Here is a 22,556-nt window from a genome sequence, read left to right as displayed (position 1 = left end):
CATTTTATCTGATGGGCATGGTGCTAAATGTAGGACATATAGAAAAAGGAAAAAACATGGTCTCTGTCCTCAGGGAACTCACATTCTGATGAAGTAGATAGACATGAAAATCACTTGGTAAATACAAGATATTTGATCTCAGAAGGAAAGACATTGCAGCTGGGGGTGGGGTGTGGGATCAGGAAAGGCCTCTTAAAGAAGATGGGCTTTGAGATGTTGTGGGTGGAGTGGGTACCCAAGGGCCCATTATGAGACACGATGTCTGAACCCCACTTTTGCCTACGGAGGATTCAGAATGATTCATATGGACTGATTTTTCCTCAGGGCCAATTGCCTGTATATATTGAAAAATTTTGGATGAATGATTTTATATTTTGGGTTTGATACTCATTATTTTGCTGGAGTAGGGACAAGTTAACTTCCAGTTTGAAATGCTATGAATAAATTGGGAGGGGGGAGGGAGGGAGAGAATTTGGAACTCAAAGTTTTAAAAACAAATGTTAAAAATTGTTTTTACATGTAACTAAGGAAAATAAAATACTAAATGAATACAAAAAATAAAACATAGATCTGGACAAAAAGAAATATGAATATATGAAATTAACTGAGTTCCTAGTTTTTCCACATAGGAACAATGACCTTGGACAAGTTACTTCCCCTCCCTGGCTCTCAGTTTCCTCTTCTGTACAATGAGGAAGTTGGACTAGAAAGCCTCTAGGGTACCCTCCAGATGTAGACAGATGGTCTGGATTTCTGATATTTTAACCACAATATTATATCATGGGGGGGCACTGTTTATGTGATCTAATCAATAATTATTTAAGATTTGGAAAAAAGCTCCATATAAAGGTTGAGTAGTAGTATTTCAATTGTTAAAAAAAAAAAAAAAGACAAAATCAATACTTGATTACCCTGAATTAGGAAATTCATTCATGCAAATCTTTAACCTCAAATTAACTAAAAGTAGAACTTTGACCCAATGTATAATGGTAACATTTAGAATTATAGAATAACAGGCTAACAGCACATTCTGAAAGCGCAGAGTGAGAACTGATGCTTAAGGTTCTTTTTGTGTTATCACTGCATGCTGGTACCATCTTAGGAAAGATGTCAAGCAGCTCTTTACCTAGTTTGCATTTCTCTCTGCAATTTAAATGTGACCTCTTCCACCTCCTTTCATCCTACTATAAATCTTTTTAAAAGAAGGATGCTTGCATTAAAGAGTAATTTGCATTGCAATATAAAACTGTGGTCTCTGATACTTTACTGAATGAAAATCTCTGAAAACCCTAGTACAAATTTCCGTTTCCTAATAGCACCAATGCCATGCCTTAGACCAGCCACTCTTTGTTTAGGGTTGCTAGATGGCTGTTGCTTTCTTACTAATTGACTGGGTGTGTGTGCGTGTGTGCGCACGTGCATGGGGTGTGGGAGTGTCTCTGCCTCATTTGACTTTTGTGCATCGTAGTGATTTATGCATACAAATCAGTGCCAGTTTGTTTTGGGTTTTTTTTTCCACATGTAGGCTTTTCAAGGAATGTAGTTTAGAAGGACATCCTTTTTGAACTTTGCAGCCTTTGATGCTGTTGCCTATTTTCTTCTCCTGATGCTCTTTCCTCTGGGTATTCTCGGTTCTACTCTCTTTAATTCTCCTGCCCTTCTGACCACACCTCATTCTTCTTTGTTGTAGCTTCATCCACATCTACCCATTTACAGTTAAGTGGCTCCCAACTCTCTACTTAGGCCCCTTCTCTCCCTCCCCCTATATCTCTCTCTCATTCTTTTCCTCTCCCTCTCTCCCTTCAATTCATCTCTTTCTCCCCAACTTTCTCGCTCTCCCTCTTCTTCTCTCCCTCCCTTTCTATCCCTGTAGAAATAAACTGCCGAGCATTCAAACTCTACTTCAGAGAGCACAACTCCAATGGGCTGACCATGTTGTTTGAATGCAAAATGTATGCTTGCCAAAGAGAACTTGGAGAACTCACACAGGGAAAGTGTTCACATGGTGGTGAGAAGAAGTGATACAAAGACACTCTCAAGGTCTTTCTTATGAACTTGGAAATTGATTGTGTGACTTGGGTGATAGCATGGTGTGCCCTCATTAGAGGAGATGCTGAGCTCTATGAGCAGAATGGAAGTAGCACAAAAAAAACACAAGATGCACAGATTGGGAGAATTCACCCCAAATGTTGACATGAACTATTTGTGCCCCACCTGTGGTAGAACATTCCAAGCTCTTATTGGTCTGATCAGCTGTGTTCAGACACATAGTAACTTGACTCTAGCATAGTGATGTCATTTTAGTCCTCTTTGAGAATGAAGGACTACAGTCAACCATCTAACTGCTCCCAGAAATATTATTAGTCTAGGGGATGTGTTTTTTAGATTCAAACTAAACTTCTGATCACTGTTCATTAACAGGAAAAGGAGGACCCCAAGCTGTATATTCAAGGCTTGATTTCCATCCTATCAAATACCAGTTCACAATGAATACACATATAGTAGATAGCAAAGGAACCCCATTTATTTAACTCAATAGCAAAACAGAAATCCGAGAAAGTGTGTGTGTGTTTGTGTGTATGTAGACATATATGTATATGTGCATACATACATACATATATATTATTATTAACAAAGCTTTTTACTATAATTATGCTATAATTAAATTTTACCTTTAAATTAGGCAAGATTGAACTTAAACTTTCTGGACATCAGAGTGCTCATAGATGGGAAGATGCTGTATAAAGAGCTGCTGAAAATGAGTTTTGCTTCCATTCTGTAGTCTAAAAGATGTTTTCCCTTCCTCCACCTTAATATATTAGTTTCTTCATTTCCAGGAACTTCAGAAATAGGCAAACCAGTTAGGGTGAAAACAAAACAGTAAAAATGTGAACAATCATACCACTGAGGCAAAGAGAAATCCAAATGAGTGCATGGGCCCCAGTCTACTCAAGTAAGCACAAAGGTAACATTAGGGACCAAGAGCATTGTAGCAAGCTGAAAACAAAATAGAACTCTAAATGTGCCCAGCTTTCATGATGAATGTGTAATATTGAAACCAAATTAACTTAGGGCACCATTACACAATATCTATGTCAAAAAGGAAATTACTGGAGCTGAGAGAACTTGAGAAAGCCAATAAGAACTGAAAAGGGAAATCTTTGTAATTGGATTTTTTTAATTAGGAGTATATAAATTCAACACACAAGTCAGTACCATTTGCATTACAGCGGTAAAGGATTTTGATTATGAAAGAAAATATATTTGCAATGTCAAGTTTGTTTTCTCAATAAGAGTAATTTACTGCAAATCAAGAGTATGGAATTAAAATTTTGTTATAAAATTATTTTCATTATGTATGTTGTTTAGGGTTTTTTTTCCCTTCCTCTGTGGCAGCATCGTCCTCATGATTTTGGCTAAAATTCCCTTCTCTAAGACATAATCTTGTATGCTCACCCTTTACCCTCATCTCTTGGTGACTGAGTACTGAGATGGGACATTATGAACTTGATCTGACAAGTTAATAAGATGTAATAAGACCAGAAATAGGGGCAGTGCCCTCTCAGCTGAGAAGATATAGTTAGCTGCAGAATCTCTTCCAGGATATGTCTAACTAAATTCCTTCTCAGTTTTGCCTTTTAAGCATCCATTGTCTTTCCCTGTCCCAAACTAGAACCTGATCAGTTGGGATAGTGGTAGGCAATAGATAATTAGTGAAAGTAGAAATGAAAATAAGCTTCAGTTTCAGTTATCCTATTTTCACTTAACTTCTTACCAGACGCTTCCCCAAAGCATTCTTCTTTTTTTCATATTCAACACATTTCCTTATTTTTTATTTTTCCTTTTGAATTTTATTTTTTAAATTAATTTACTTTTAGTTTTCAACATGCAGTTTCACAAGCTTTTGAATTTTAAATTTTCTCCACCTCCCTCCCCTTTCCTCTCCCCAAGACAGTGTATAACCTGATATAGGCTCTACATATACATTCATATTAAACATATTTTCACATTGGTCGTGTTATAAAGAAGAATTAAAACCAATGGGATGAACCATAAGAAAGAAGAAACAAAACAAATGAGAGAGAACAAATAGTATGCAGTGATCTGCGTTCACACACCATAGTTCTTTCTCTGGATATGGATAGCATTTCCCATCAAGAGCCTTTTAGAGTTGTCTTAGATCCTTGCATTGCTGAGAATGGCTAAGTCTATCAAAGTTAGTCATCACACAGTACAGCTGTAACTGTATACAGTATTTTCCTGGTTCTTCTCACCTCACTCATCATCAGTTCATATAAGTCTTTCCAGGTTTTACTGAAGTCCACCTGCTCATCATTTCTTTTGGTTTTTTTTTTTTATTAATTTGTTTGTTTTCAGTTTTCAACAATCACTTCCATATGTTTTCAGTTTTCTCCCCCTACCTCCCCAAGATGGCGTGCAATCTTATATGGGTTCTATACATACATTCTTATTAAAAACATTTTCACATTAGTCATGTTGTATAGAAGAATTAAAACGAATGGAAGAAACCATGAAAAAATCAAAACAAAGCAAAATATAACAAAAGAGAAAATGGTCTACTTCATTCTGTGTTTCGATTCTATAGTTCTTTCTCTGGATATGGATATGATGCATTTTGCACCAATAGTCTTTTGAAAATGTTTTAGATCCATCTATTGCTCTGAAGGGCTAAATCTATCAGAAAGAGTCCTCATACACTGTGGCTGTTACTGTGTATAATGTTCTCCTGGTTCTACTCATTTCACTCAGCATGAGTTCATATAAGTCTTTCCAGGTTTTTCTGACGTCTGCCTGTTTGTCATTTCTTATAGCACAATAGTATTACATTACATTCATATACCACAACTTATTCAGCCATTCCCCAATTGATGGGTATTCCCTCGATTTCTAGTTCTTGGCCACCACAAAAAGAGCTGCTGTAAATATTTTTGTACATGTGGGAACCTTTCCCACTTTTATGATCTCTTTGGGATGCATCCCTAGAAGTGGTATTGCTGGGTCAAAGGGTATGCAAATTTGGACATAGTTCCAAATTGCTCTCTCGAATGGTTGAATCAATTGCCAACTCCAACAGCAATGCATTAGTGTTCCAATTTTTCCACATATTCTCCAGAATTTATCATGTTCCTGTTTTATCATGTTAACCAATCTGATAGGTGTGATGTGGTACCTGAGAGTTGTTTTGATTTATATTTCTCTAATCAGTAGTGATTTAGAACATTTTTTTCATATGACTATAGATAACTTTAATTTCTTCCTCTGAAAAGCACCTTTTCATATGCTTTGACTATTTATCAATTGAGGAATGACCTGTATTCTTATAAATTTGACTCAGCTTTCCATATGTTGTAGAAATGAGGCCTTTATCAGAGACACTGGTTGTAAAAATTCTTTCCCAGTTTTCTGATTCCCTCCTAATCTTGGTTGCATTGGCTTTGTGCAAAAACTTTTCAATTTAATGTAATCAAAATTATTATGAAATTTTGCATTTTATAATGTTCTCTATCTCTTGTTTAGTCATAAATTCTTCCATTCTCCATAAATCTGACAAGTGAACTATTCCTTGTTCTCCCAGTTTGCTTATACTATCAGCCTTTGTATCTAAATCATGTACTCATTTTGACTTTATTTTGGTATACTATGTAAGATATTGTTCTATGCCCAGTTTCTGCCAGTAGTTTTTATCAAATTGTGAGTTCTTATCCCAGAAGCTTGGGTTGTTGGATTTATCAAACAGTAGATTATTGTAGTCATTGACTACTATGTCTTGTGTACAAACCTATTCCACTGATCCACCACTCTATTTCCTAGCTAGTACCAAGTGGTTTTGATGATTGCTGCTTTATAATACAATCTAAGATCTGGTAGGGCTAGGTCACCTTCCCTAGCATTTCTTTTCGTTAGTTCTCTTGATATTCTGGACCTTTTGTTCTTCCAGATGAATTTTATTAATATTTTTTTCTAGCTCTGTGAGCATTCTTCTTTTAAATAAACTTTTATGTCTTTTCTTTTTAAGAGTCTAGATTTCCCCCATATTCCTTTTCTCTCCCTGCCAGTGAGCTATCCTTTATAACAAAGAATTTTTGAAAAAAGAAAAAAGGAATAGGGTCAGGAAACGCCTTGTGTAGCAGGTAGCACTGAGCTGAGTCTTTAAGAGGTCTCCCTGCCCTTCCTGGGTTCTGTCATTGCTAGAAGGGTAAAGCTACAAGGTTCGCTCCTAATCATGGAACCCAGAGGAACCTTAAGGATCAACTCATTCAGGGATTCTTAATCTGGGGTCTGTAAACTTGTATTTTGTAAATAAATATTTTAATCACTGTACTTCACTGTAATTGGTTTCCTTTTATTCTGCTGTATTTTGTTTCATGCATTTAAAACCATTATTTGTAGGGGTGCCTAGCAAGGGCGGGGAACCTGTGAACTTCTAGGTCCTAAATTGCAACCCTTTGACTGAATTCAGACTTTTGGGGATTTGTTCTGTGAAATTTGGATTCAGTCAAAGGGTTGTACTTGATGACTTAGAGGGTCACATGTGGCCTGGAGGCTGCAGGTTCCCCACCCCTGCTCTAGGCATTAAACAAATGCCAGAATGGTCCAGGACACAAAACCATTAAGAATCCCTGAAGTGGCCCAACTCCCTTATTTTACAGAGGAGAAAACTGAGGCAAAGAGAGAAGGCACTCCAAGGTCATGGAGGTTGTAAGGCATAGAGCCATAGATTTCAAACTCAAGTCTTGTGACCTTAAATTCTGCATTTTTCCTTCTAGTACCATGTTTTTACTATCATCACTTCAGTCATTACAGGTCACCCTTGCAAAGCTCGGAGTTCTGACCTTGCTAAGCCAGGCTAGACTGCTCATTGACTTCACTTGGGTGAAACTCTGCCCCTCCTTGCACACAGACTTAATGAAGCCCCATCACTGCCCTGTCATTAACAATAATAATAATAATAATACCTCTTATAGCTATCTAGGGTTATGATGGAGTCAGCTCAAACAAATTCTTGATTTGATTGTTACATTTTCAGTGAGAGGGCAGGGGAGAGGTAATATAAGGCTTGGGGAGAGAAGAAAAGGTTGGATACGATGTGTGTGTGTGAGAGAGTGGGGGAGGGGGGGAGGGAGAACTGCAGAAAAAAATCAAAGAATTGGTGTGCCTCAGTGAGGGACCCAGTTGAAATCAAAGAATATCAATTTGTAGTAAACCCAGTGATCAGAGTCATTTAACTTCCTTAGGCAGTGTTGAGCAAGAGAGTCAGATCAGAGAAGGCAGATGTTAGAAGAAATTCAGGTTTGTGGTTTGGAAAAGGATTAGTGTCAAGAGGACAACAATCCAAGGGACTCAGGAGTTTGAGTTAAAAACATGGAAAGTCAAAGGGAGGGAAGTGACGTCAGAGCAGAGATTGGGAAAGTTTGGAGGAGATTAGGACTGGAGATTGTATTAATGACAGAATAGCTTTAGGAATGATGAAGCCTAGGATAACAGAGCTGAGAACTCCAAAGTCAAGCACCATGCTACATGTGCCTCGGTGTCCTCAGTGCGCTGTGCTTTGCCTAAGTCACAGGCTTCTGGAAGGGTAAAATGAGTCTATAAAGAAAATATGAAGAAAGAGGCAAAAGTGGCCCTCTTGACAAATACATTTCTTTGTGATGGTGAGGACAACAATATGAGCCCCTCTTCCAAGTAAAACATTAACTCAGATGGAACCTTGACATCTGATGTGTGATCATCCCAGATGCTCACTGCCACAGGCAGGCACACTGCTCATAGGTACGGTAAGGTGGACGGAGTTTGTTAAACTCAGTTTGGGGACAAATTAGGGAGTATTTCATGAGGGTACTCAGAGGTACCATTGGGAATAGTTAAAGATAGTAACCCATTATGACTAGATACTGAAGTTTTGATCCTTAACTGCAGATTCCCTTGCCTCTCTGGCTTTAAGCTAGTAGCAGAATGCCTTTCCATTTATTTTTTATCAGTCATTAAGTAGACATTACATAAACCACTTGTGGCTCTGCCTCACTCCGTGAACTTCACCATATGGTGTCCAATGCTTAGGCCTCCTTTGCTTCTCTCATCTTGTCAAATTCACAACATGAAGTAAACCCATTTTGAATTGGGCCTCTGCAAGCTGATTTGCCTAACGACATTGCTGTCTATACCCTTTCCCCTCCTAATTAGCTCCATAGGGTCCTTGGGAATCCCTTCAGTTGCAAGCCATAGAAAAGTGAAGAAAGTACTCATTCTGGCTCTATGTAGGCTGGTTATACAACTGACTTGAATGTGGTGACAGGTTTATGACAAAAGGGGATAAGACCTCTAATTAGAAGTCTACTTTACCAGGTTGAAAACTGATTTCCTTGTTATGTAAGTCCCCCTTTTCACAGTGCTTTGGAGCTGAGGAAGGCTGTATTTCACATTCAGTATCCCCAAACTGTCATTATTTGTGATCAAAAATATTGATATGCAGTGTAATATCCCATCAAATGTCTTAAAAGAATAATTTAAAAATCTCTAGCGTTTTTATTGTTGGGAGCTTATCCATTCCTAGAAACATGGGGAGTTTCTATAGTTTTCCTGGATTTTGTGTTTATGGATTGTTTAGAGCTCAGGCTTTATTTTATGCCGGAATTCATTAACCTTTCGAAAGTTTCTGATATGGGCAGGCAGTATTGTCATTTCTGCTTCCTAGTACATGAACTGCATTCTAAGAAGAGGAAATAGATCTGATAGGATTCAGAGTCTCTGAAGACTCCTTTCTTTGGACACTTGGTTTCTGAGGTGTAGATAGAGACAGATAGATATGGTATTGAGGGCAGAACTCCTTCAGATCTGATAACATTTCAGTTCTTTTGTTAGAGGAAAAAAATTACAAGCTTCTCTTAGTGATAACTATGATTTGTTGAAAGGTATGCATCAATCTCTACTGTAAAGGAGAAAGGAATGATTTCACTATTTAAAGCTGGGCTTCAATGTATAAAATAGAGTAATTGCATGTGATTTGTGCATAGTGGAAAAGTCAGGGCCTGAAAAGGGGATCATTCTCTCCCAATGAATGTGGTATTTGTGGATTAGTGCTTTCAGGGCTGAGCACCTAGAAGGGGCATGTTAAGCACCTCCTCCCCCTCAGTTCTTTGTTCTTTCCAGTGCTCAGAAAGGGATTGTAAAAGTACTGGGCCTAGACTGCCACAGTCTTTATGTAGGAAGAAGCATTAAAGCAGAATCTGTTTTAATATTGATTCTCACTTTAAATAAATTTTTATCTCCTTGAAGTAGATTTGCTGACATTTGTCATTATTTTCCTTATACATTAAATTGGGAATCCTTTGGGCACCTTCAAATTCTAGATGGGCTAATTAGCTGATTTGTAACCTACTACAGTACTGCATTTTTTTCTGGATAAATTAATTTATCGCCTTGCATTGAAATGTAATTAAAATACTGTTGCAACAAGTTTTAGTCTCTAATCAGCAATTGCTGTTACTCTGTACAGGAAGTGGATGGCAAATATTATTAGCTCAGTTTTCCTAAGCAAAAGATACCATCTGATCACAATCTCTGAGTTACAGACAGGCAAGCTACCCTTGTCCAATGCCTTGTCCAAGCTGCCTATCTTACTCTTAAAAGGACTCTGTGACTGAAGAGGCCATCTCCATTCCCTGGTAATTTCTCTTTGTTTAACAGCATTTACTTTGGGAAAGGTGGTTAATGTGTCCAACCAAGCAAACTAATTCTTGCTCCAATTTCAGCTCTCTTTCCTCTTCTTGTATCTTTAATACAACAACTGGGCCAATGGATAAAATCTCTGGCCTGGAGTCAGGAAGACCAGAGTACAAATTTGGCTTCAGATACTTACTAGCTCTGTGATTCTGGGAAAACCACTTAACCTCTGTTTGCCTCAGTTTCCTCATCTATAAAACGGGGATAATAATAGCACCTACTTCCCAGGGTTGTTGTGAGGATCCAGTGAGATAATAAAGTGCTTAATACGGTGTCACAGTACATAGTAAGCATTATGTAAATAAAAAAGGATATTGTTATTATTAGACCTGAGGCAGAACTAATATCTCTTTATAATAAATCTTATTACACTTGAAAATCTTGTTAACATGTGCCTACTACCTTTCCATCTCCCATTTGGTTTCCTTTTCACTGGATTAAATAAAATCAGGTTTCTTGACTCTTTCCTCTTTGTTCCAATGTTCTACAAACATTTATTAAGTGCCTCCTATTACTGAGGTTTAGGGGTGCTCAGGACCGCAAAATACTGACAGGCTGGGTTACTGCCAGAATGAATTTGACTCATGCTTTCTTTCAGTCAAAGAAAAATAAAGTTTATGATCTGCCATACTGCATAGACTCTGAGGATCTGAGCATTTGTGACACTTACATTGACAAGACAGACAGACAGACAGACATACAGAATCTGAGCATTTTCACGGAGGTAAGATGTATCTTATGTACAGAAAGATTGTGGGACAGATCTAGGGCAAAGTTGTCTGGGGTAACCAGAGGAGGTGTTTAGGAAGGGTCTCGATGGGAGTGGCCAGTAGCTGAGATGACTAGAGGTCAGACTTCAGGAACCAAGAAAATGGGATCTTGATGGATTCAAGGGTGGGAAGTGGCTGGAGGCAATCCAAAGGTAGCAGACAATGGAGGGCTAGGCTAGGTTAAGGGTTAACAGATTTGGGCATGAAAAGCCAGATCAAGTGGGAAGATTCAAGGAGAGTTCAAGATAGGGTTTTTCAGGGCCTGTGGACAAATGGGACTCCAATTCTTCTGGGGTAAGGGATGAAGGTCTGGGCTTGGGCCTATACCCCATGCCAGGCACTGTGCTAAGCACTGGGGATACAATTAATGAAAAGAAAGACAGTCCTTGCCCTCAAGGAGCTTCCAAACTGAAGGAAGAGAGAGCCCACAGAAAGAGGCAGGAAAGTGGGGGGTGGTAAGGAGGGAGGGGCAGTAAAGCAAGGGGTGCCTGACATAGGGGCATCTTTTTTTCAGTGGAGTTCAAACCAAGCAGAGCATCAGATGCAAAGTGAAGTGGGCTGAGGGAGTCCAGTTTCTTTTCTCTGTAAAGGAAGTCATTGGGAGGAATGTGGTACTCTGTCCTCTAGCCTTTCGATCATCTGGAGAGAAGGCTGAGGCAGGCAAAGTCAGTGAAGTTAGTGGCATAGTGATGAGGTAAGAGGGGATAAGCTTATCCTGGGAGGGGTATCTTCTTCCATGGAGTTGAAATCAGACAAACAGCTCATGCAAAGTGGAGTGACTCTTCACTGCTGTTTTTTTTTTTTTTTTTATTAATTTTTTTATTTTTTTTAATGTTTAACAATCACTGCCATACAATTGCGATTTTATCCCTCCCCACCCACCCCCCACTACCTCCCTCCCTCCCCACGACTGCATACAATTCTGTATAGATTCTACATAAACTTTCCTATTGAGTATATTTTCACTATCGTCATGCTGTGTAGTCAGACTAAGATAAATGAAAGAATCCGTATAACAAATCAGAACATGATACACAAACAGATACACATACACAAACATGATCTGCTACATTATGTGAGTGACTTCCATATTTCTCTCTCTGAGTGTGGAAGGCTTTTTACCTTGAGGTCCACCATTGGGATTTTTTTTTTTTCAGAAGTTCTTGTCTTCACTGCTGTTTTTAAAAATATGTACCAAGTGTGAGTCCAAAGAATCATCATAATGGATGACTGAATTTTTTTCTTGTTTAACAGCATCACAGAATCATAGAGCCACCAGGCTGGAGAAGACCTTAGAAAACACCCAACAAAGTGGCAGATGACAAAAGATGGAAATAGTTATTATAGGAGGGGCTGCGAGAAGCTATGAACTGGTCTATTTTAACAAACAGTCTGGAATTATGACAAGAAATTGACTAAAATCTTCACTTCCTTCTTAGCCATATCCCCCAAGGAGGTAAAAAACTCTACCCACTGCAATGTCACCTAACTGCCCTTCTGAAATGACTCCTTCAGATAGCAAATGACAGTGCTGATGTAGTATTAGAACTGCGTAAATCAAATTCCTGGGTTGTATTAGACTGTCTATCTCTAATAAGTCTATGATTCTATAATCCTGTAAATAAGGTAGGATATATAGAGAAAAGGGAAGACCTGAGAGAGGAGAGCCCTGAGGTACCACTGTACTTAAGAGACAGAATACAGAAATGATGATCCTACAGAGAAGACTGAGAATGAATAGGCAGGTAGGCAGAGAGATATAACAAATCAGCATCACAAAAATCCAGGGAGGAGACAGCATCTCCAACATCTCCCTTTGGGAATTTCAGGGTAACTATAAAGGGTCACAGGGTTTTCTTGTCTATTCCATGGTGCTCATCAATTAGCGAGCTAAAACTTGCTTATCTATTAGCAAGTTTTTAGAAACAGATATTTCCTGAGATGGCACAGTAAGAAGAGTTGGTACAAAATATCTCCCCAATCAAAAGACAAACTTTCCAATGTAGACCATCCTGGGGCCAGCTGGGTTAAAACATAGAGAGCTCATGTGAGCAAAGGGAAAATTCACAGTTCTTAATTACTAGAAGGCTTCTTCTCTCTTTGTGCAGTCCTTATGAAGTTCTCCATAGATGGAGCTCTCTCATGGACTCTAAGGGTCAGTGTCCACAGCTCAACTTCTCTCTGTTCCAAAAAGATCACAATCCCTAAAGCTGTCTTTCCTTGGTGTGTCTAATTTGCGCAAAGTTCATAGATGAATATACTCTTTGTTACTAATCTAATCATTTCTGTCACATGCTCAATGAAGCGACAATGTGTCATTCCCTTTGGACTCATTTCTCCTCCCTCCCATTTCTTCTCTCTTATACAGGTTCAAGGAACCAGCCTCCTCAAGTGTTCCTGAAGCTTGACTCTTTCCTGATCAAATCCGTTCTCTGATTTACACAGGCCTAGAGGTATGTCTGATTCTTTCAACCAAATCCAATATATTTCCTGTGTGTGATCATCTGATTTCATCCAGTGGCTTAAAAGCACTACTTCACTCCTCCTAAACTTATTAAGGACTTATCTGAAGCTAATTTATTCCTTTGATTGATTCTTTAACTCAGTCAAAGAATGGTCTTACCTTATGAAGTTATCAAGGCTTTGAACATCTTATTAGTTACATTAAGTAGAGTGGAGAGATGTGAGCCACCCTTCATATATGTGCAAACTACATCGAATCAGTCAAAATTCAATAGAAACAAAGAAGTTTTCGTTATATCAAGAGATGCCGCCAGAGTTGTTAACCCAGGTGAAGAGAAGGTTCCCTCAAAAGAAATAGGGACATTTGAAGCAGGAATGGGGTTGAAGAAAATGAGTTCAGTTTGGTGTGTGCAGAATTTGAGATCCTTCTGGAACATGCAGGTGGAGAGAGTTAGCTTTGAGAATCTTATAAAGCATTTATTCAATATATCTTTCAGTAACTAGAAAACTTAGTTTTTGCAGTTCTAATATTATATCTGCATTGTCATTTGCTATCTGAAGGAGTAGTTTCTGTACTAATTAGTGTAGTTTATAAAGTAATAGATGCTTTTGAGTGTGTGGGAGGTGAAGCATTTAAATGTAATTGCTGTTTAAACAGCATTTCCCTTAAAAGAGTTGTATAAATTAATTTTCCATATAAGTGCATTTTTGGGGGTAGTCTGTTGTTAATTAATCTCTGCAAAAACAAACAAAACCCTCAATGCACTGCCCAGTCCTCCTCTCAGTCCATTTTAAAAGCAACTTACGGATTCCATGAGAAGTCCTTTGCTTGTTTCCCTGGAAATGAGCTATCAGAGTTACATAGAAATTGGGCCTGATTCTTATCTGTAAATGTTCAGTATCAAAGAAAGCATTCATACTGTACAGCCCAGGAAATCTTTTTTTTTTCTTAAGTGAAACTCTAAGAACATTGTTCAGAAAGAATTAAGGTATGTAAATACTGCAGTGGTTTTGGGTCATAGCATAATGTTCTCTAATACCTCAAGCTATTCTCAGAAATGCTGTGTGCCAATGTAGCATGAAGTGAATGCCGTGATGTCAGAAAACAGAATTACAGTGAATCCAGGGTATAAAGGAACAGGTATTAGTATTAGTACGTTCGAGATGATTTTTTACATGAAGGACATAGTGTAAAGCACATTGTTGAGGACATGCTAGGCCATAAAAGGAGATAGACTGAGTGTATAGTTAGAATAAGAGACGGCAGAGAAGTAGTCTTCATGTTACTTTGAGATTGTAACAGAAAAAGAGGAAGGCCTACTTTTCTTTGGAGTATTTGTGGAAAGATATGGATGAGAAGGTGTAGAGCAGAGGAGTGAAGCCTGTGGCCCCAACCAAATTTGTGTGTAATTAGGAAATATTTAACAAGAATAATAAAAAGGCAATAAAACAAAAATAACATTATATTTTAAGACAAAGTCAACATGTGGCCTTCAGGAATCCTTATGTCCGCATTAGTAGTCCCCATTTCGATCACTGAGGTAGAAGAGAACGAGCTAGTACCGTTCAGAATAACGATGGTGGCAATTTTCAGACATAAGAAGGAATAGGATGGACTAGGGCCTACTGAACCCACCCTAGATGGTCAGAGGGGGAAGGGCCCGACCCTGGTCCAGCGTCTCAGTTCAGGAACTGAGGCTGAAAACAGTAGTAAACAGAAGAAAACATCAAATATAGTGAAGAAATACTGTTGGTTAAGCAAAGCCCAAGAGGTAAATAGAGAAGAAAGTAACTCCACAAGAAATAGAAGTAAAGCCTCAGAGGAAGAAAAATTACTTGTCCACAAAGACTCTAAAAGTATCTGGAAGAAATGAAGAAAGAGATAATAAGTGAAATTAGAATTAAAAGAAGAGCTCTGAAGGAAAGGGTTAGAAGGAGAAAAAACAGAAGGTAGAAAATCTTAAATAACTAGGAGTCTCCATGAAATGCTTCTAAAAGTTAATTGATTTTGGCTTTTTAGTTAATAAACAATAGGGAGTATGCCATAAAAACCATACATTCCCTTCTGATTACCCCAAGTCTGCAAAGAGAGAAGTAGTTAGCACATGGTTGACTATTCTCTTCTTATAGACATTGTCTCCTCCCTAGGTTTTTGTGACACTGAATGTCATATTTTTAAAATAATAAAAGAAAACTTCTCAGGAATTTCATAGCAAAATTGAGAGCTTTCAACTCAGAGAAAAAAAAACTGCAATTCTCTAGAAAGAAAGAGTATAAGTACCAAAAAAAGACAGAATGGCAGAAGACGGGCACGACTACCATTAGCAAGAAAAAAATAGGATATAATATTTATCCCCAGGTTTATTACAACCAAGGTTAACTCACACTACAAAGCTAAGTATAATTCTATAAGGAGAAGGTGAATTTTTAAATAGAGGAATCTCAAGCGTTTCTGGTGAAAAAATTATATCTTAGTGGAGACATTGAAATGCAAGAGCTGAAATCAAGAGAAATCTAAAAAAGTAAATACATTTGAGCAATTTGAAGGGGCTAAACCATAACTACTACCCCTTTTTGTATGTCCCGAAGACTTGGCAGTCTGATGTAACCTATGGACCCCTTTTGAGAATGTTGTTTTAAATGAATCGAAAGAAATGCAGTTAATTGAAGAAAATGCTCAATTTTAGTGAGAGGTTAGTGAAAATTAAAAAAAAAAAATTTCCCCATCCAAGTTCATAGACAACTTGAAAAATGTCAAAGGTTTCCTGGGGATTTGTGGACCCCACATTAAAATCTCCTGGGCTAAATGATGATGTTCTAATAGGGTGAAAAGAGACAGATGTTTCTTCAGAATTGTTGTTGTTCAGTCATATCCAACTCTTTCATGACCCCATTTGGGATTTTCTTGGCAAAGATACTGAAATGGTTTGCCATTTCCTTCTCTAGCTCACTTTACAGGTGAGGAAGCTGAGGCAACCAGGGTTGTGACCTGCCCGGGGTCCCACAACTAGTAAGTGTTGAGGCCAGATTTGAATTCAGGAAGATAAGTCTTCCTGACTCCAGGCCCAGGGCTCTATCTGCTGTACCACCTACCTGCTCAGAAGTCCTTCAGAATAGCTCTGTCTTTAAGAATCCCAGAGGAAATTAAGAAAGAGAAACAAGGAGTCTGGCTGTGGTTTTGTTCTCTTTTGGTGTGTTTAAGAGAGGAAAGGAATGGGAGAAGTAAAGACTTTTTGAAGCAACTGTTTCCAAGCTTGGAGGGAGACTACTCCAAGATTTCTGGCTGGACAGACAAAAAGGAGGGCAGCCAACCTACTTCTTTGGAGTAGGATCTGGGGCTTTCCATTGGAGGGTTTGAATAGCCATCCCATGAATGCAGAGGAGTGTATGTTACAAGACCACATTTCCACCAGAAAGCCAGAGCTTGAAGGGGGCTAGAAGCATTAGGCAGAGGGAATGAGGACCATTACTGATTTTGAGTGTGGAAGCTATGAGATCTTAGGATGGCAGAAGTGTCAGGGACCATGGAATCTACCTCCTCCCATTTTTCAAAGTCACGTTTGCATTTCTCTTAATGATCAGAAAGTAAAATGACTGCTACTAAAAGCTAACACTTGAAGGTATTCAAAGAACTCTCCTCACATGAGCCTTGTGAGGCTTGGAGGGCTGAGATAAGGTACATCCTCAAGGAAATTATTTTAGATCATCTCCTTAAGTATTGTCCTCCTTCCCTATCTTTCCCCCAGTCACATGTAAGCTCTTTGTGGGCAGGGATTATTTCTTTAGTATCCTCTGTGTCTCACAGTGGTGGGGAACCTGTAGCCTCGAGGCTACATGTGGCCCTCCAGGTCCTCAAGTACAGCCTTTTGACTGAGTCCAAGTTTGACAGAACAAATCCTTTTATTAAAGGAATTTGTTCTGTGAAGTCTGGATTCAAAGGGCCTCATTCCTAGAGGGTCACATGTGGCCTCAAGGCCACAGGTTCCCCACCCCTAGAGAACAATGCCTAGCATATGATAGGCACTTCAAAAATGTTTGGCAAATAAATGAAACAAATAAGGATGTTAATGACATTTAAAATGCTTCAGTCTGCCATTCGATTTACTTTTATTTTTAAAAATAGTTTCATTAATATTTTAAAAATAATTTTATTGATATTTTTGTTTTTGTATCATCTAGATTTCCCCATGTGGTTCTTCCCCTTCCCCATCCCTGAGAGCCTTCCCTTATAAGAGATAATTTGCTATTCAGTTTAAACAAAATAGACACGTTGCAAGCACTAGATTCCTGAGGTGAAAGCTGCCCTTAAGCCAACTGGTTGAGGCCCATGCCCTCGCCCAGAGCCTTGAGTTAGGTTCATATGTCCCAGAAATTCAGCTTCCACAATGCCTCAGACATCCTGAATTCTCTGGGGCTGGCAGCCTCTCAGTAAGCTCTGCTTTCATCTGCCGAGGGGATGTGCCACAATATCCTGACTGGCTCGGAATTGCAGAAGAGATTCCTACTCATCACAACTCAGTTACTCCTCTCTGTCCATGCTCTCAGCCTTCAAAATATATTTCAGAAATCAACAGACGATAAAAATCTGTTCTTCCTAGCAAAGGGTTCTTTTCTTTGTTTTAAATATTCCTTCATTACAGAAGGTCTTGAGAGGGAAGATTCCTCCACTATCCACTTGCTCCTTAAGGCTGTTGTTCACATCTGAATTTGCTGAGTGTCTGGAAAGTAGCACTCTCTTACTGTTCAATTGGAATATGCAGTGTGTAAGATTTGGCTGTTTTTATTCAGGTATAAGCTGCTTTACAAGGAGTCCTCAGGACTAACTTGAAAATCAACAAGAGAAACAGGTCCCAGAAGGGTATTTAGAATTCTTACTAGCTCTAGGTATATGGGAAATAAGTTATGTTTATTTTAATTTATTCACAGAACTTTAAAGTTGGAAGGGTAATCACTGGCCACATAATCCAACCTATATTCAAAAATGGATCCCCCCTACAGTGGTCTTTCTGCCTCTGGTCAAAAATCTCCAATAAGAGGAAAATCATCACCTCCCACCAAAAAAAAACCCAAAAAACCCCAAAAAAACAAAAACTACAGAGTATCCAGGAGTAAAAGATATTCAAGAGTATCAAAGGTTAAGGAGATGTAAAGAAAGATGAGGGTTGGAAAGAGGCCATTATATATGAAAATTAAAATGCCATTGATGACTTTGGTGAGAGCCATTTCAGTTGAATTATAAGATCAAAAACCAAATCAAAGAGGGTTTAGAAGGAAGAGGACATAGTTGCAATGAATATAGATACCTTTTGCGAGAAATTTATTTTACAAAAGGAGGAGAGAGATCAACTGATAGGTAGTAGGAATAGTGGAATATTTTGAGGGTTTTTTAAAGATGGGGAGACTTGATTGTGTAGGTAGACAGCTCCTTCCTAGGAAGGAACAAACAGGAAGAGATTAAATTTGGGGGGGGGATAATAGTGGGGCATTCTGCTGGTGAAGATGGAAGGGGTTGAGATCAAGGGTACACATAGAGGAGTTGGCCTTGGGTAAAGAGGAAGATCTCTTCATCGGAGAGCCAATGTGACTTGATTTCTTCCTTCCTGACCCTCAGTGATGAAGGATGTTTCTCCCTTATATGAGAAGGATGGCTGTTGAATGAGATCATCACCTTAAATTCTGAGGCTGACTCATATGTAATACTCGTAACTCTTTGGTTCATTCCTAACATACAATGTGTGTCTGTCATGACAGCACATGTTGCTTTTCATTTTTGATGGGCTATTAACATTGTAAGTTACTCTTGACTCTCATTGGTGTAAATAAATCCCAGTAATGCAGGACTCTGTCCTAACTCTTCTTTTGAGACCATATACTCAATTCTTTCCCTAGACAGTTTCATTATCTTCCATGGGTTTAATTATCATTTCAATGCAGGTGACACACATGTCTCCAGAATTACCCCTTATCCCTCATTGCTCTCTTTAGCTCCAGTCCTATATCATCATTGGATATTTCCAGCTGGATAGGCATCTCAAACGCAGCATGTCCCAAATGGAGCTCATTCTCTTTCCCCTGACAACTCATCTCTCCTGCTGGCTTTCCTCTTTCTGTTGAGGCTCTCACCATCCTTCCACACCCCCAGGTTTACAACCTCAAAGTTAGCCTGAGCTTTTCATACTTGCTTCCTCTCCATAGTCAGTCAGTAGTCAAGTCTACTTGACTCTCCCTACGTAACGTTTTGGCTCCCTGGCCCTTTCTCTCCTCTCTGTCATCCTGGGCCTCATCACCTTGCCTGAGTCATTGTACTCTCTTCCTAACTGATCTCCCTGCTTCCAGTTTCTTCCCTCTCTTGTCCAGTTCCTAAAGCACAGTTGTTCCCATGTCACTCCCCTGCGGAAGAAGTTTGCAGGTCTCCCTGTTACTCTTAGGATAAAATACAAAATCTTCTGTTTGGCCTTCAAAGCTGGAATGCCCACCCTCTTTGATCTGTCTGCCCCTTGGAATTCCTAGTTCTCTTCAAAACTCAGCTTATGAGCTAGCTCTTATAGGAGGACTTTTCTAACTCCTTCTCTCTAACTCCATCTCCTTCCCTCCCCAAAACATGTCTTTATATTTACTCTTTGTCTCTTTTATATTTGTTTGCTTGGTGTGGAGGGCAGCTGGATGTCTCAGTGGATACAGTGTTGGGCCAGGAGTCAAGAAGACTGATCTTCCTGAGTTCAAGTCTGGCCTCAGACACTTTCTAGGTATATGAGCCTGGACAAGTCACTTTAATCTCTGTCTGCCTCAGTTTTCTTATCTGTAAAATGATCTGGAGAAGGAAATGGCAAACCACTCCAGCATCTTTGCCAAGAAAACCCTACATGGAGTCATGAAGAGTCCGACACAACTGAAATGACTGAAAAACAACAATAACTTGTATACATATTTCTTTGTTTTTGTTTTGTTTTGTTTCATGTAGCAAGTTCCTTGAGGAAAGGGAAACATCTTTTCCTGTATAGCTCCAACATCTGGAACAGTTCTTAGCCCAGCTAGGTCATGATTAATGAATCCAATGCATTTAAATTCTGATTCTTAATAACTGGGACCTGGCTGTAAGGGCTAATTTAATGCTTGTAGAATTGAATTGGTGTTGAACTCTGGCCTAGGAAGCTCTTGGATTCTATCAAGTGCAGTTCATGAGTGGGATCAGCCCAGGAAAATGGGCTCATAGTTCAGGTGTATAAACCTTGCAAGCACCAAGGGGTCAGTAAGAGGGTCTGATGATCTGACCCTGTCAGCTGATCCTTATCATTCAATAGACGTGTGAAACAAATGTTGCACCCAGCTCAGAGAGGGTCCTGCTTCCCAGGAAAGCTTCCATAAGGTCATCTATCTTCCTTTAATCATTTTCATCTTGATGGTATTTTCTCAAGCCTAAGAAAAATCACGTAATGGGATTTTGATGTAGCTTGTTTGAATGGATAGGACAGTGGAGAAATACTGTAGTCAAGGAAGTGTTCCCCTGACTCAGAGAAGCTTATCTGGGAAATATTTGTGGCAAAGCCTGAACAGCTCTTAGAAATAAACATAGGGAAAGATGAAAAATCATTCAATATAAATTGTGTATTGTTTATCAGAAATAGTTGCTATATACAGAAAGATTTTCATTATGATTATTGAGATAAAATGTGACTTTCAAATATATTGTTCCAATATGACCAGCATGTTGCATTGCAAAAATAGTTCTTACTCCATAAAGGGTTTTGATAAATGAGGATTGAAATATTCAATCTATCCAGATGCTACTTGAATATCCTTTAGGTATCTTGCTTCCTGGTAAGTGAAGCAGATATTGATGGTGTCAATGTTCATGTTTTGTTTGGTTTGGTTTTTTTCTTTGTGACCCACCCTTTTTGTGAAAGAAATCTTCAGGTCTAAGATATTGTAAACTCATTTATTATCTTGGCTTTTCATTCTTGGGGCCTGGCAATTTTACTGTTACCTTTCCCTGCTTTTTCCATTTCTTTACCCTGTGTCCTTCAGCTCTCAATTCTGCTTGTTCTTCCTTATCTTGCACTTAAAGGACAATGGCTCTTTAATTCATTTCATCTTTCTCTTGGTCTTCCTGGTTAGATTGTGATCATTTGGAGGATGGAATTATATGCTTCACTTATATCCTGATCATTTTATTATAAGTCCTTAGTGTACAGCACTCTTGGAGGGTTTCATCATAACTATGTATGTTAGGGATACAGAGGCAGGTTTCAGGAGGTCACCATTAAAAGTGATGAACTTGTAATTAGATGACACTGGCATCAGGCACCAGTAGGTTCCTTGGTTCCCTGTTTTGTAGGCATCCTCTTTTTTCTTTTCTTGAACTATAGTTCTTTGTTAAAATAACTGAATTTAAACAATTCTATTGTTATCAGTATTACCATGTAAGTATAATCTATGACACTTCTTATTCTTAGGTGTGATAAATCATAGGATCACATATTTAGATCTGGCAAGAACTTTGAGGTTTTGGGGCAGTAGATAGATCACCAGACCTGGAGTCAGAAAGACCTGAGTGCAAATGCAGCCTCAGACAGGTATTTGCTGTGTGACCTTAGGCAAATCACTTAATCCTTTTTGCCTCATTTTCCTCCTCTAAATGGGGAGAGAATGGAGAAGGAAATGGTAAACCATTCCAGTATCTTTGCCAAGAAAGCCCCATGGACAGCACCCATGGGGTAATGTAGAATCAGAACACAACTGAACAAATCTAGTGTATCTCCCATCCTTACTTTTTTTTTTTTGCCTTAGGAGGCTGAGTCAGAGACAGAAGTCAAGCAAAGTCACATAGGGCGAGGAGCAGGCATTCACACTGAGCCCTCCCTCTCCAAATGCACTGGATTTTTATTATGTACATTGTATGGATTCATCAGCCTTTATTACAATTCATCTTTCTAATATACTGAATCGGATTCTGCAGTGAAATTACTGCTGAGACTTTATATGTGGCCCTTGGATTTTCTCTTTGGATTCTTGGCCAGTTTGGCTTCAAAAGTCCTATCAATTTTTCACATCTGCTACTTATGGATTCTTCAGTTTAAGGAATCCTTTGTGTTGCTCCCTTCCTTTAAGGCCTGCTGCTCAAAACATTCCCCACAGGTTTCAGCTTCCCTTAAGCCCCTCTTTTTAATCCTTCCTTGCAGCTGAACTAAGGAGAAAACTAGTCCTTTGGCGACATGATGTTACAAAGGCTGGAAAAATACCCTGAACTTTTTTAGTCAACACTCCCCTATTAAGCAGGAAAAAATAACCTCCCCCTTCTCAACCGATATTTCCAGGAAGGTTCTGGCAAGGTGTTTCACCTATGTACTACAGTAGCCCACAAGGACCTGTGATCTAGTCAAGTGAGGTACTCCCTCCAACAATTCAGTTCACTGCCTGGCCTGTGGGACTCTTGCCCAGGACAGGATCGATAAATCCCCGTAGCACCTACCTAGTAGCCTGATTGAGGAACTACTTCTTGAAAGAGTTTATATCTTTTGCCATAGGCTGTGATTTTTCCAACATTCTTGAAAAGAAAACTAAGTTTAAAATCAAGACTGAAAG

The 22,556-nt window shown here is 38.9% G+C and overlaps 1 protein-coding gene across 2 annotated transcripts in view; it reads left to right on the top strand.

The window, feature by feature from the left end:
* Positions 1 to 22,556, top strand: part of TENM1 (teneurin transmembrane protein 1) — a 773,658-nt gene that overhangs the window by 91,810 nt on the left and 659,292 nt on the right. For both annotated transcript variants that reach the window (XM_072626495.1, XM_072626494.1), the window contains exon 2: positions 12,880 to 12,964. The gene's annotated coding sequence lies outside the window, so the exon portion shown is untranslated. The remainder of the gene's footprint in view (positions 1 to 12,879; positions 12,965 to 22,556) is intronic.

This window comes from Notamacropus eugenii, chromosome X (genome assembly GCF_028372415.1).
Source record: "Notamacropus eugenii isolate mMacEug1 chromosome X, mMacEug1.pri_v2, whole genome shotgun sequence".
Classification (NCBI taxonomy): domain Eukaryota; kingdom Metazoa; phylum Chordata; class Mammalia; order Diprotodontia; family Macropodidae; genus Notamacropus; species Notamacropus eugenii.
The sequence above is the reverse complement of the archived record's forward strand: the minus strand, read 5'-3'. Positions and strand labels throughout refer to the sequence as shown.